We start from the raw sequence: 12,377 nt of genomic DNA, 5'->3' as shown, positions 1-12,377 counted from the left end.
TTGTGCCTCACAGCAGCTTGGAGGCCCATCAGCCCTACTCTGTGGTTTCGGCTCCCAGTCTCAGCTCGGCACAAGGGTTGAAGTCTGTTCCCGAAGCTGATCCAGAGGACACAGTCCAGTCTTGGCGTCACTCACTGTGTAGTGGCTCAGTAAACATTAATTAACTCTGAGGACAGGTGCACTTTGACTCACCTCAGGCTAATTAAATAAACCTGCCATGTAAATCAGCAAATGGGACAGAGAGACATTAGGCCGTGCTACAAAGAAACTGGGCTGAGGGACAGAAGGACCATTGACCTTCAGGTAGAAATCTACCAGGGCCTGCTTTAACTCTCTTTATGTTCTTGGAAGCTAGGGCCAGAGTGGTGGGGATGAGGCATAGCCCACCTCTCAGAGAAAGCCTAACCCCTGAAATCCAGGAGAACTGGGAGGAGGGAGGCAGAGTTCACACGCCTACTGGGTCCGGCATGCCCGTGGGACATGAGAGCTCTCTAAGGAACCAAGACAGAACAGCCCGGCCTTTCCCCACGCCTCCCACTTAGTCTGGAGGCGGCATGTCCCAATGATTCTGGGTCTGCTGTGGGAGACCTGCGGCCCAGGAAAGACATGGTGAAAGCCCCTTCCACCTGGCAATGTTGGACTGTTGGAGCTGGCAGGTACCTCGCTGGGCTCTGCTTCGTTCTACTCCTACCTGAGAAAGTGAGCCATGGCAATGTCTCAAGGCTCTGGAGGCTGAGCTCTCTCTGTGACCAACTGGGGGACCTGGGGCAGGCCACTTACTGTCACCAGGTCTGCTCCCTTCTCTGTCAGATAGGGCAACAGCAACATCAGCCTCACAGGGGGCTGTGCACAGAGTAAGGTTCAGTAAGTGTTAACTATACTATGATGATGACGATGACGATTATATCAACCAACTGTATTCCCCAATAATACTGGGCTGTCTTGAGACCAAGTTGGAGTAGCTATTGTGTTTGAACCCTAAGTGGTCACTGTGAAGGTAGCTATTCTCTGTATGGAAAAAGAACAACATCGGGGGTGGGGGGTGGGTGATGAGGGTAAAGGGGATCAAATATATGGTGATGGAAGGAGAACTGACTCTGGGTGGTGAACACGCAATGGGATTTATAGACGATGTAATACAGAATTGTACACCTGAAATCTATGTAAATTTACTAACAATTGTCACCCCAATAAAATTAATTAAAAAAAAAATTAAATTGCCCCCCCAAAAAAAAAAAAAAAAGAACAACATCGCAAAATGTAACGAAGTTAACATGTAAGAATAAAACGAGATGAGGTAAGGGTGAAGCAAGGGCAGAGTGACTGGGTGAGTTACTGAGAAAGGACATGCCAGTGCGGCATGATGCCTGTGCCCCTTTCCCCCAAGTCCCTGTCTGCCGCCACCTGGGGGCCCTTGTCCCTCCTTCTCTCCTGGGCTAGTGTTCTGAGCATGGCTTGGAAGGCAAAGGCCAACTCTGGGGGCCTGTGGCTCATAACAGGCAGTTGTCCACTCTGTCCTCTCCTAGGGGAAGTCACACCTATCACCAAGGTGGGCTACAGGAGCCCTGCAGAGTCCCCTACAGCTGCCAAGCAGGCACAAGTTAAGCATTTACATTCAACACATTGGACAGATCAAATGTGGTTCTCAAACAGCTGAGACTTGCAAGCTTTGGAGAAGGCCCAGGTTTGGCTCCTTTTTACCTCCCAAACAAATTCTTGTGGGATGTTGCAATTACTTGTGACAATCCCTCTCCCTGTCTGGGACTTTGATTTCATATTTAGACATGTAAAACTGGGTGGCTGGCTGAGTCTTGAGCAACTTGTGTGTGGGGGGGAGGTCGGGTGGGGGCTGGCCAGGGAAAATTCTCTGCAGCATATTGTGTTTGGAAGCGAAATCTCGAGGAATCAGATGCTGTATGTAGATCTGTTTGTTTTACCAGAACTTTTCAGCCACTGTGGCAGATTTCCTGTCCCTGAAATTGGTTCACTACTCATATGCTGGAGGGGCTCATTCTGTCCTTTGAAACACAAATGTCTAGGAATCATTTTCTGTAATAGTCTTATGTTAGAGTAACTTTCCAGTCACTGTAACAAATTCCACAGTCCTTATCCGAAAACCTTATCCCCTGGATAAGCACCAGGTGAAGATTTGTCAAGGCCACAGGGGATATTTTAGTGGTAACTCATGCTGACCTGGCCCCAGAGGAGCCTGCAAGCAGGAGGGGGTGATGCAGAGAGAACCAAGTGGATACGGAAACAGGAGAGGAACACAGGTGGGCAAAGCGTGTCTGGGTAGCAAGCAGGACTCCGTGGCCTTTTTGTGGAGGGGGACCCGGATGTGTACACAAATGTTTTGAGCAAACTGCCTATGTTTTTGTTGTTATTGTACCTTAAAGCACATTCAGTTATTCCGGGGTGAGGTGGGAACCTGGGCCTGGGGCAGGCTCCTGTTTTCCTCCTTTCTGGCTACCACTGCTGGTCAGAGAGCCCACACAACTCTACTTCTGGCCCTTTTGACTTTCATACTGGCAACAAAACGACTGGATACTGCTGTCCCTGAAAGAGATTTGAGCAGAGGGGTTAGGGCCTTCTTGCTTCACCCCTAGGCCTCTGGCAGTCCGCCTCACCTAACAGCCTGCCTCTTGAGGTGGGTGCACATGACAGAAATCAAGGATCAAAAATGGCTAGGAATTCCTCCACGCTCTGTGGAGTTCGGGCTGGTGAGCAGAGTCATAGGATGGTACCTGTTGGCAAATTTGGGGTAGTAAGCTCTTGCCTGTAGTGTGGGCAGCAGGCATAGAATCACTAACACTGCTATTCCCTCGAATTCCCTGTGAGTTCTCCTCTCCTTCCAAGATACTGTCTTGTCTGGACGAAGCTCAGAAATTACATGGCACAAAGTGAAAAGAGAGAAGGTCAGAATGAGGGGTTGTGTTTCAAGCCAACCAGATTTTCAGGGAAGTCCAAACTAAGAAAACATTAAGCTGTCCTACTCTAGATTAGAAATATTGGAATTCTTGGGGGAGCAAGACGAGAAGGGAGATTCTGGGAATGGGATGTAGAGGCAGGTAATAAAAGAGATGGAACCATTCCCTTGGAGTTCTTCTGGGTCTTGGAAAGATAAAGCTCGGGATTCCTAAGAAGAAGCAAATGCTCAACTGTTTCATCCAACTCTGAGTGGGCAGAGGGAATGAGTTAAGCTAGACTCACAGGACGTGGCAATACAAGAATCTGGTGGCTCCAGGCACCAAACAAGAGAAGCTGAGGGGCTGCAGGAGTCAGGGGAAGAGAGAATGTCTCTCCCAGGGGTTTTAGGAACATAGTTGAGACATTTTGTTTCTGGATGAGAAGACTCAGTGTTGTAAAGATATCAACTCTCTTCCAACTTCATTTATATAATCCATAAGATCCCAACCAAAGTCCTAACAGGAGGTGTTAAATGAAACTTGACAAGCTAACTGGAAAGTACATCTGGAAGGAAAAAATATGTAAGAATAACACAACAATTTCGGGGGAAAAAATATACTGAATCAAAACATATTCAAAGGCTACAATTAAAATGGTGTAGTACTGGTACAAGGAATATAAAAAAGTTTAATGCAACAGAATAGATAATCCAGAAACAGGTATTTATGGGAGTTTTGAATATGAAAAGAATAATATTTCAAGTCACTGGGGAGAGGATGACCTATAGAATAAATAATTCTGGGCAGCATGTGACCCTCTGCAAAAAAAAAAAAGTTAGATCCCTAACTCACACCATATATGAAAATAAATTCCAGATGGATTAAAGAACTAACACAGAAACACAACTGTAAAAGAAATACCAAAAAAGAAAAGAAAAGAAAAAGAAATATAAGAAAATGGGGGAGAATATGTGTATTATCTAGGGAAAGGGAAATCTTTAAAAACCATAAAATGCAAAGCCATAAAGGAGAGGACTGATACATTTGATCAAGATAAAAAGCCTCTGTATAGTCCAAGGAACCATTAATAAGGTTAAAAAGGACGAGGAGGCCTGGACTGAGGGGTGGCTTGTTCTGCCCGGGAGCAGAGTGCAAGACCAGAAGGCCTTAAAGGCCTGTCTTTTCACTTACAATGTCTTCTCAGAAGTCAGAGTTCAGGAGGAAGCAAATAAGCACCAGAGGGTGACTACTCCCCATTGTTCATGATCCCCAGAGTCTTACAATCAAAGATAACGCAAGTCTAGTTATTAAGCACTAGCTTAAAACGGGTGGATTAAATGCAGGAGGGTACATGAGAGGGGATGGTGAAGCAAGATGGAAGGAGTAGAATCAGTTCTACTTGCCGTGGGTGAGGAAGGGCTGCCTCTCTGTCAGATATCACAGTCTCTAGACCTTTGGGCCATCTTTCACAGAGTGGATGTGGCTCAGGCAGCTCCTCCCAAGACCTCATTTCCCCCGCATAGAGAGTCTTTTTGAAGCACATGCAGAGCCAAGCCCCTGTGTGGGCTTTTATCACCTCCATGAAGCCCATCAGCCTGTGGGGATCAGGGCAGTCCTGGGACAATGGTTCCTGCCCAGACCCCCAATGGCAGTCAATGGATGTGCTTATGTTCTTGGGTGGGCTGGGTGGACTCGCATAGTCTGATGGCTCCGAATCAGAGGCCTACGTCCTGGAGACTCTTGTCTCGTGTCTGGAACACACTCCGATTCAAGGCCCCTGAAGCAAAGTGTAACTCTTGTCCTATGGAGCCTTCAGCCAATTCACCCTGTGGGGATGAGGCTCTGCTCTCGGGGGAGCCCAGGGAAGCACTCTGCCCAGCTACTCTCAGCCCATACTGCCCACCTGTGAGGTGACTGCACCCAGAACTTGTTAGCCTGCTTCAGGTAGGACAGCCACGTCTTAGGAAGTCCCCGTGGCATCGAATGCAGCATTTCAGGAAGCCTGTTTGAGCCCATGGACTTGGGACTTGAGAGGAGGGGTACATTTTCTAACTTGAACATGAAACTGCAACAAGGAATCATGGGCATTGAGAAAAGCAGGAGGCAGTACCAGGACTGGCCAGAAATGGGGTGTAGTCTCAATGATGAAATCACGTTCCAAGAAGCATCAAATAATCTCACAGGCCCCAACCAAACTGGCTTTCAGAGATATCTGTCAGAATTTGTAGGATGAGTAGTAAGGAGTAACTAAGCACAGTTGGGGATAAGACCCAGGTACCTGATCCCTCATGAAAGCATACGCAGGGGTAAGGAGAAGCCCCTGGCCTCTGGGAAATTAAAAAACGGACTGTGAAACTTAGATTTAAGGTCTCCAAAAGGAAAGGAAACAACTGTATCAATACACAAACTCTGGCTGAGCACCAACTATGTACCAAGCATTCAAATGAAGACAACATAGAGACCCCTGAACCCCCCACCCACCATTACTGTCACCAGTACATACCTAGCAGAGTCACCCAACCTTGCTTCCTACCTCTGATATGACACCACACCTGCCTGTCCCCCCATCTGGCACAAAATATGGCAGTTTAGAGTGCCTTGTAATACTGCAGCCAAATTTCAGGGAAAATAGGGGATACTTAGCGAGCTCAAAACCCCCAATTTCCCAACAGATGTGGCAGGTTCCAACCAGCCAATACAGGTCCAATGAGAGAAGGTCTCATTCCTTGAAGCCTAAGCAACCTTGCTTCCAGGCCCTTTTCACTAACAGTCTGCCGAGCCGCCGGCCTAAAGGCTGCAGCCTCTTCGAGACCCCCTAGAGGAGGGTTCTACTGCCACTCTCAGATCAGGACCAGTGATTCTGAACCTAGCTGGGCTGTGACTTTTGAAAGTTTGAAGAAAACTATAAATCTTTTTCTTAGAAAAATGTACACTGCACATACAGGTATAATTTTGTGTGAAACTTCAGGAGCTTTACAGACCGTAAAAAGTCCCAGCTTAAGAATTTCTGTGAGGCAAATCACTCCTTTTCTTACACAAGACCTATTTCCTGGAGCTGATGAACTGCTGTCTTAGCCGTCTAACAGGTGAATTAATATTCCATGTTGACCTCTAGTCCTCCCACACCTTTGGCAGATGGCAGCGTCTGCTGTTGCCCGTAACCTGAAGGAAGCAGAGTCCCTAGACTGAGACCACATTTTGTTTTTCAGAAGAGTACGCTCCTCCATCACCACCAGAAAACCTCAGATACCCCAGACCTGGAACAGAAACACTAAGCGACAAACCCAAACCAAACCTGGTCCAGTGTACATGTCGGCCTGTGAAGAGAGAGCCACAGACTGGATCCTCTTTGGGCTGGCAGGAGAAAGGTGTGAGGGTAGGCCACAAGCTGAAATGGGAAGGGCTCAGAATGGGTTTTTCTCCCTTCAGCTAAAGGCAGGCGAGATAATCATTCTACAGAGACTTCTACTGTTTTCATGGTTCCTCTACCTGGACGCAGAGGCTGCTGGAGGCGGTGCTCCTGTCAACTACTCAGCTTCCACATTTGTCCCCCCTTTTCCCAACAACAACAAGAAGGATAATGATAAGGATGGCATTTTATTGAACATTATTCTGTGCCAAGAGCTGTGTTATAAGCTCTTCACATACATTATTTCATTTAATCTTCCCAACAATCAAATGAGGGAGGCACTCTTCTCCCACGTACAGATGAGCAAACTGAGACTAGGAGAGGTTAGATAGAGTTGCTTAAGGCCACAAAGCTAGTGCGTGACAGACCCTGGATTTGCATCTAGGCCTGATTTCAAACTTAATACTTTCCATCACCACCTCCATGCTCCTTCCTGCAAAAGCAGGATTCAGACAAAGGCCTTGGATGACCTGGTTTTCAAGTCCACGCTGCCCCTCCCCCATCCCCTGCCCTCCATGTAGCAGCCTGGTTCTCATCAGGGACTCACTTCACCGGGAGTTGGTTGGAAACCCTCAAACTCAATCTCCTATCTCTGTACGATTTTGCTATTTGAGTCCATACTACATAACCCTACATTCCTCCTGGAGACTCAATTTATTTGTAAACTCAGCTGAGCTCAGGCGCATCATTTCCTCCTCAGGTTTAGAATCAAAGATGAAGACAGTTTTTCACTTCTCTGAGAAGTTGTTGGGGAGGGGATTTAGGTGTCACCACTCCCATTTTTAACACTGGAGAGTAGGCCATGGAGCAGAGAGTAAAGGAGTCAGGATTTGATGAAATGTCACCAATGAGGTTGGTGTTCTGCGGAGGCCATACTTCTCTAGACACTTCCTACCCTGCAGCTTTTGGAAACAGGGCATTATCACCACTTGGATGGCTAGTCTCTTCCCTGCCCTCAACTAGTGCATTCCAGGAAGAGTGAGTGCGTACGTCATCAAAGGAAAAGCCCAGAAGAACACTGCCCATCATATGCTTAGTGGTCAAGCCCCTTCCCCCCTCCATCCCAAGTGCATGCTGTATGGTGCTTTGGCGGGTAGGTGGGGACAGAGTGGGCATTAAGCTATCTGTTGAGTTGAGGGTTATTACTGCCTTTTCCCCAGAGCTCATCTGGAGATGAAATAGCTACAGAGAGGAGTTGCTGAGGCCCATACATCGGTGGGAGGTACAGGAAGCTAAGGAGCGTTGGCAGCAGGCACAGAAAAGCATCTCACAGTCAGGGTCCTGGGCCTATGCCCCTTGTGGACCAGAGGTGAGCTAAAACAGCAGCACCTGCATTGAAAGTGGATGAGGAAGTCAGCCCCAGAGACACAGCTGACTCCCAGAAGTGGCTTGGACCGGCTGGAGTCCAGTAGATTAGTTAGCAGACGTTTACTGAGCATCTGCCGTGTGCCAGACTGGTCTGGGAACCGGGGATGCCTGAATGAGTTCTACCCTCACAGCATTAGTCCGTCCACAGAAGAGGATAGAAAAGACAATTTTGGACAGTGATAATAAGCATGAGGAAGAAAACTGAAGCAGAGCAGTAAGGGAGAGTGACTGGAGGGGCCACTTCAGTTTGAGTTGTCAGAGGCCTCCTTGAAGCAAGAACATGAACGCCGAGGACTGGTTATGAAAAACGGCCAGCCACAGAGGATCTGGAGGGAAGTATGTTCCAGGCAGAAGGAAGAGCAAAGCCAAAGACCCTTAGGTGGCAACAGACTCCCGTGCATTCCACATACAGAAAGGTGTCCAGTATGGCTCAAGAGAAACAAACACAGGTGAAAGGAAGGAGAGAAAACTGGAGAATTAGGCAGGAGCCAGATCGTACGAACCTTGTAACGACATTTACAAGCTAACTGCCGTGTGGAGAATAGAATGCAGGAGACAAGCATGGCCGTAAAGAGACCAGTAAGGAAGCTGCTAGGTGAAGAAAATGGGTGGCCATAGAATTTGTCATCCAACCCAGGATACTTGTGCGAGTGAATGCGGGTGTTACAGACACTTCATCAGGGACAACAGGCATAACCAGGACTTGCCACTGACAAAGCTCTAGCTGCAGCCAGCAAAGCTCCAGCCCTAGCCAGGGCTGTCATAGAAGTTCAGCAGTTTGTTAGCAGTGCGGCTCTCACACAGAGCTCCCAGCTCCAGGAGAAGGAATCCCTTTTCTATTTGGTCCCAGGCTCCTGGCCTGGTGCCCTGTGCCTGGGCACTTGTTTTTTGTCTCAAGGCCATGGCTACAGTTACAGCACATACAGGGAGCAGCAAGCCTTTTTCTCTGTGCTGTCTGGCACAGGGGCTGGCCACTCTCAGTGACAACCCACAGGATACAGATGAAAGAACGAGCAGAGTATGTGGCCACCCCTTCTCGAGGCTGTGCTGCGAGGGTGGAAGCCACCAAGGGATGAAGCAGCTCTGCGTTCCAGAGCACGGATTCCTAACTGGGACCTCGGGGTCTGGGAAGCAGGTGACATGGCCCCGAGCTTTCCCCAGATTCTCAAACCTAGACTCCAAATGACAGAACCTTTTGCTTTAGAGAGCAGTGGTTGTCACTTCAATGTGCCACCTGGAGGGCTTGTTACAAGAGGGGCTGTTGGGCCCTAGCAGATTGTGATTCCTTCAGTCTGGAGTGAGGCCCAAGAATTCACATTTCTAATAATTTCCAAAGAGTTGCTAATGTTCTTGGTCCAGGGGCCACACTTTGAGAATCACTGCGTTAGAGGATACAAAAACCACGAGGGGTTCCAGGTTAAATGATGATATTCCCTTTTTGGACAAGAGTTCTAACAGATGCCATAGCTCTCTAAACCACCCTTAAGTCCCAAGGAATTTCACATTTTATTTTTGGAAGAAGCCCCTGGAGAGTGACAGACGCTGCACCTCCCCTTGGAGGTCAGGAAGCATCTGGGAAATAGCATTTTGGAGGACGCAGGAAAAAAGCCCAAACAAAACTCTGAGCTGGAAACTACAGGGCTGGCCCTGACAGATCCAATTACTGGGCCAATTATTGGTGAATAGTGAGGTTTTGGGAATCTGTGTAGACCTAGATCCTCTCCTGGAGACTGCCTCCTGATCCTTTTTGAGCCTAAATCTGAGGCCAAACAGGCCAAGACAGGAGGTCTGCAGTAAAGGAGATAGGGCGTCTGCTGGGGGTTATAATCTGGGAGAAAGAAAGAAATTGACAACTCCACCAAACAGAATTCAAGAGCTGCATTCACAGAGCCCTTTGATCAGGTCATTGTGGTGAGGGCGGGAAGAGGCAGGAATAGTAAGTACTCAGGACTCTGCTTACTTTAAGCAAGAGCTGTGGAGAGAGAGAGGCCTGCAAGGGCCATTTGCCAGCTTTTTTCAGACCTGCTCTAAGTCATTCCCTCAAGAAAGGGGAGGGGGAGATGAAAACGTGGATTCATTCATGACAACCTTTAGAACAGGAATTGTGGCTTTTGAGCTACACTGAGAAATCCTCCTTTGCTAGAGGGAACATTGGCTTTGCCATCCAACTAAATACATCCTCAGATGAGGCAATCAAAGCCAGGGAGAGCCTACCAGTTAGGGGAAGAGGCAGAACCTCATGGGAAAGGTGATACTCGAGAGTGATGGAGACCAAGGAGGTGCTTTGGCATCAGCCTTCCAGGACTCACGACTTGAATTCTGACTGTGTGACCCTGGGCATGTTAGTCAATCTCTCTGTGCCTTCGTTTCCTCTTTTGTAAAATAGGGGTAATAATAGTGCCTATCTCATAGGGTTGTAAGAATTAAATGAAATAACCTAGGGTTGTAAGAATTAAATGAAATAACCTAAATGAAAACACTTAGCTTGGTGCCTTGCATTTTTTAAACCTTCAACGTTAGTTTAAAAAAACAAATAGTAGTGAGCTTGGAAAAATTTAGGGTGGTGGCAGTACAGACCCACCCTTATTGTCGCACCCAGAGACAGAGAAAGCCAAGCTAGGTTGGAGCTACTGCCAATCTCCCCAGGAAGCGGACAGGGAAACTCCTGCTCCCTGGGGACAGTCTGAGGTACAAGCTGGGAATGCAGGGAGAGTCAGGATTCCTAGGATGATGGGGCTCACTGGACACCATGCTGGCTGGAGGGTGGGGATCCTGCTTTTAAACATTGCAACATTCAGTGAGTCTGTTTTGTGACATTTTCTCACTGCCAACCTAAGTGCCAAAGGGCCTGATTTGAACAAATCCAAATGAATGAAAATCAATGTTGGTAGGAAAACTGGAATGACGTTATTGGAAATGCTCTGGAGATTTACAATATTAAGGTAGAATCCCCATTTTCAGGGAGGAAAAAAAGTGACGACTCCTCCTCCTCAAGTTCCAGAAGTGTGGGGGAGGGTGCTGAAGTGAAGGCAGTGGTGCTGCGTGACCCCCAGGGCAGTGGGCAGCCAAACCCTGCGAGAGAGATCTCTCTTTACTCTGATCCTGAATGAACAAAACCAGTTCCAAAACCTAGCTCCCCAATCAAAAAGTCCTGTCTGCTGAGAAGTAAACTGTTACTGGAAGTAGGAACAAAGAGATTTCTAAAAACCATGCAAAAGAGCCAAAGTAAACGACATACCACATAGTTAAATAAAAGTTAACATCAATTGGAGGTAGGGTTGGGAAGATTGCCAATTACATCACTTTAGAAATGAAAAGAGCTAAATAAAAATCACCAATAGTTCTGTTGAACATGCTGGGCTCCTTTCTTAAGGGGTCCCAGTGGCCTTGCAAGCCTTGCCCTGTAGTTCAGACCTATTTCAAGTCTGGGATGTTCCCCTGCAGCCCTGCAATAACACTTCACCTCTTGCTCTCCCAAATGATCACAGGGTATGTTTAATCACAGTCCCATGTGGAGTCTTTAAAAGATTAAGGCCAAGGGACAGTTAAAAGGGGCCTGGCTTCTGGCTTTTCACTTCCTATACTTACTACTACAAATGATGGCTAGAGTGTCCACCACAAGCTCCTATACCAAAGAGCCCTCCTCTCAGTGTCTGATCCCACTTCGAGGAAAAAGGGGAATCTCTGGTCTCCTCTTCAGGAAGTATCCACCTGTCATTTGTGCCCCACCCCCAAATCAGAGGCATTGAAGAACATAGGGAAAACTAGGGTTTCCTAGCACCCCACCTACCTCTCCCAAACAGTGGCACCCTCAGCTTTGCTTTCAGTTTTTATATATAATAGCAAAGTTTCTGCATGACTTTTATTGGAGTTGGTAGTTGTCAGATGTGGAAGCTAGCCCAACAGCTAGCTGTGGCTAGCTGTAGGCCAACAGCTAGTCTGATGTTCTGTACAAAGGAGGGACATTTTAGCAGGGAAAAAACAACAACAACAAAATAATTCACCCAGGGAAGCCTGGAACTGTGACACGGTGAACTTGAGGCACTTCAATGGCTATGCGTCAGTTTTTAGACTATAACCATTGCCATACACATTTAAATAACATTAAAATTCTTTCCATAGTGTGATTTTTGCAAGAACCTTGTTCCTGCAACTACTTGTTCGAAGCCTTCCCATACCCAGTCTAAAGGTAAGTGAGGGCACCAGAAAGGATAAAATGATGAGAAAGCCACAAATAAAATTTCCAACTCCACTTCTGAAGGCCGAGGAAAACATCATACACCTGAGGCCTCCACTGATTTTTGAATTAGAGGCCCAAACTGGGATGGTTCTCCTTGGTTAGATAATCTAGTCTTCTATGAGACTAGAGAAGGTCCCATTAAAACTATTCTGAAGGATCACTTCTGTGCCACATTTTATTGGAAACTTCATTTACTGTCTATCACTCCACTCACGAGAAAACCAATTTTGAAAGGATCTTATTTTCAAGTACAACCTCTATTTTCTGCAGAGGATTCTTTTTTATCATATATTCTCTTGTAACCCTTCTACTACCGCAAACCAACTTTAAATTTAAACTGACAGAAAACAAAAACCTTCCATGGGAAAGAGGCATGATCTATGGGGAAACTTTTCTTTCTGTTCAACTGTGATAGCTAAGTTAACTGTCACACCGTCAAGAGTTTTCAAAACTG

Source organism: Rhinolophus hipposideros (assembly GCF_964194185.1).
Source record: "Rhinolophus hipposideros genome assembly, chromosome: 23".
NCBI lineage: Eukaryota > Metazoa > Chordata > Mammalia > Chiroptera > Rhinolophidae > Rhinolophus > Rhinolophus hipposideros.
This window is presented reverse-complemented; position numbering follows the sequence as displayed.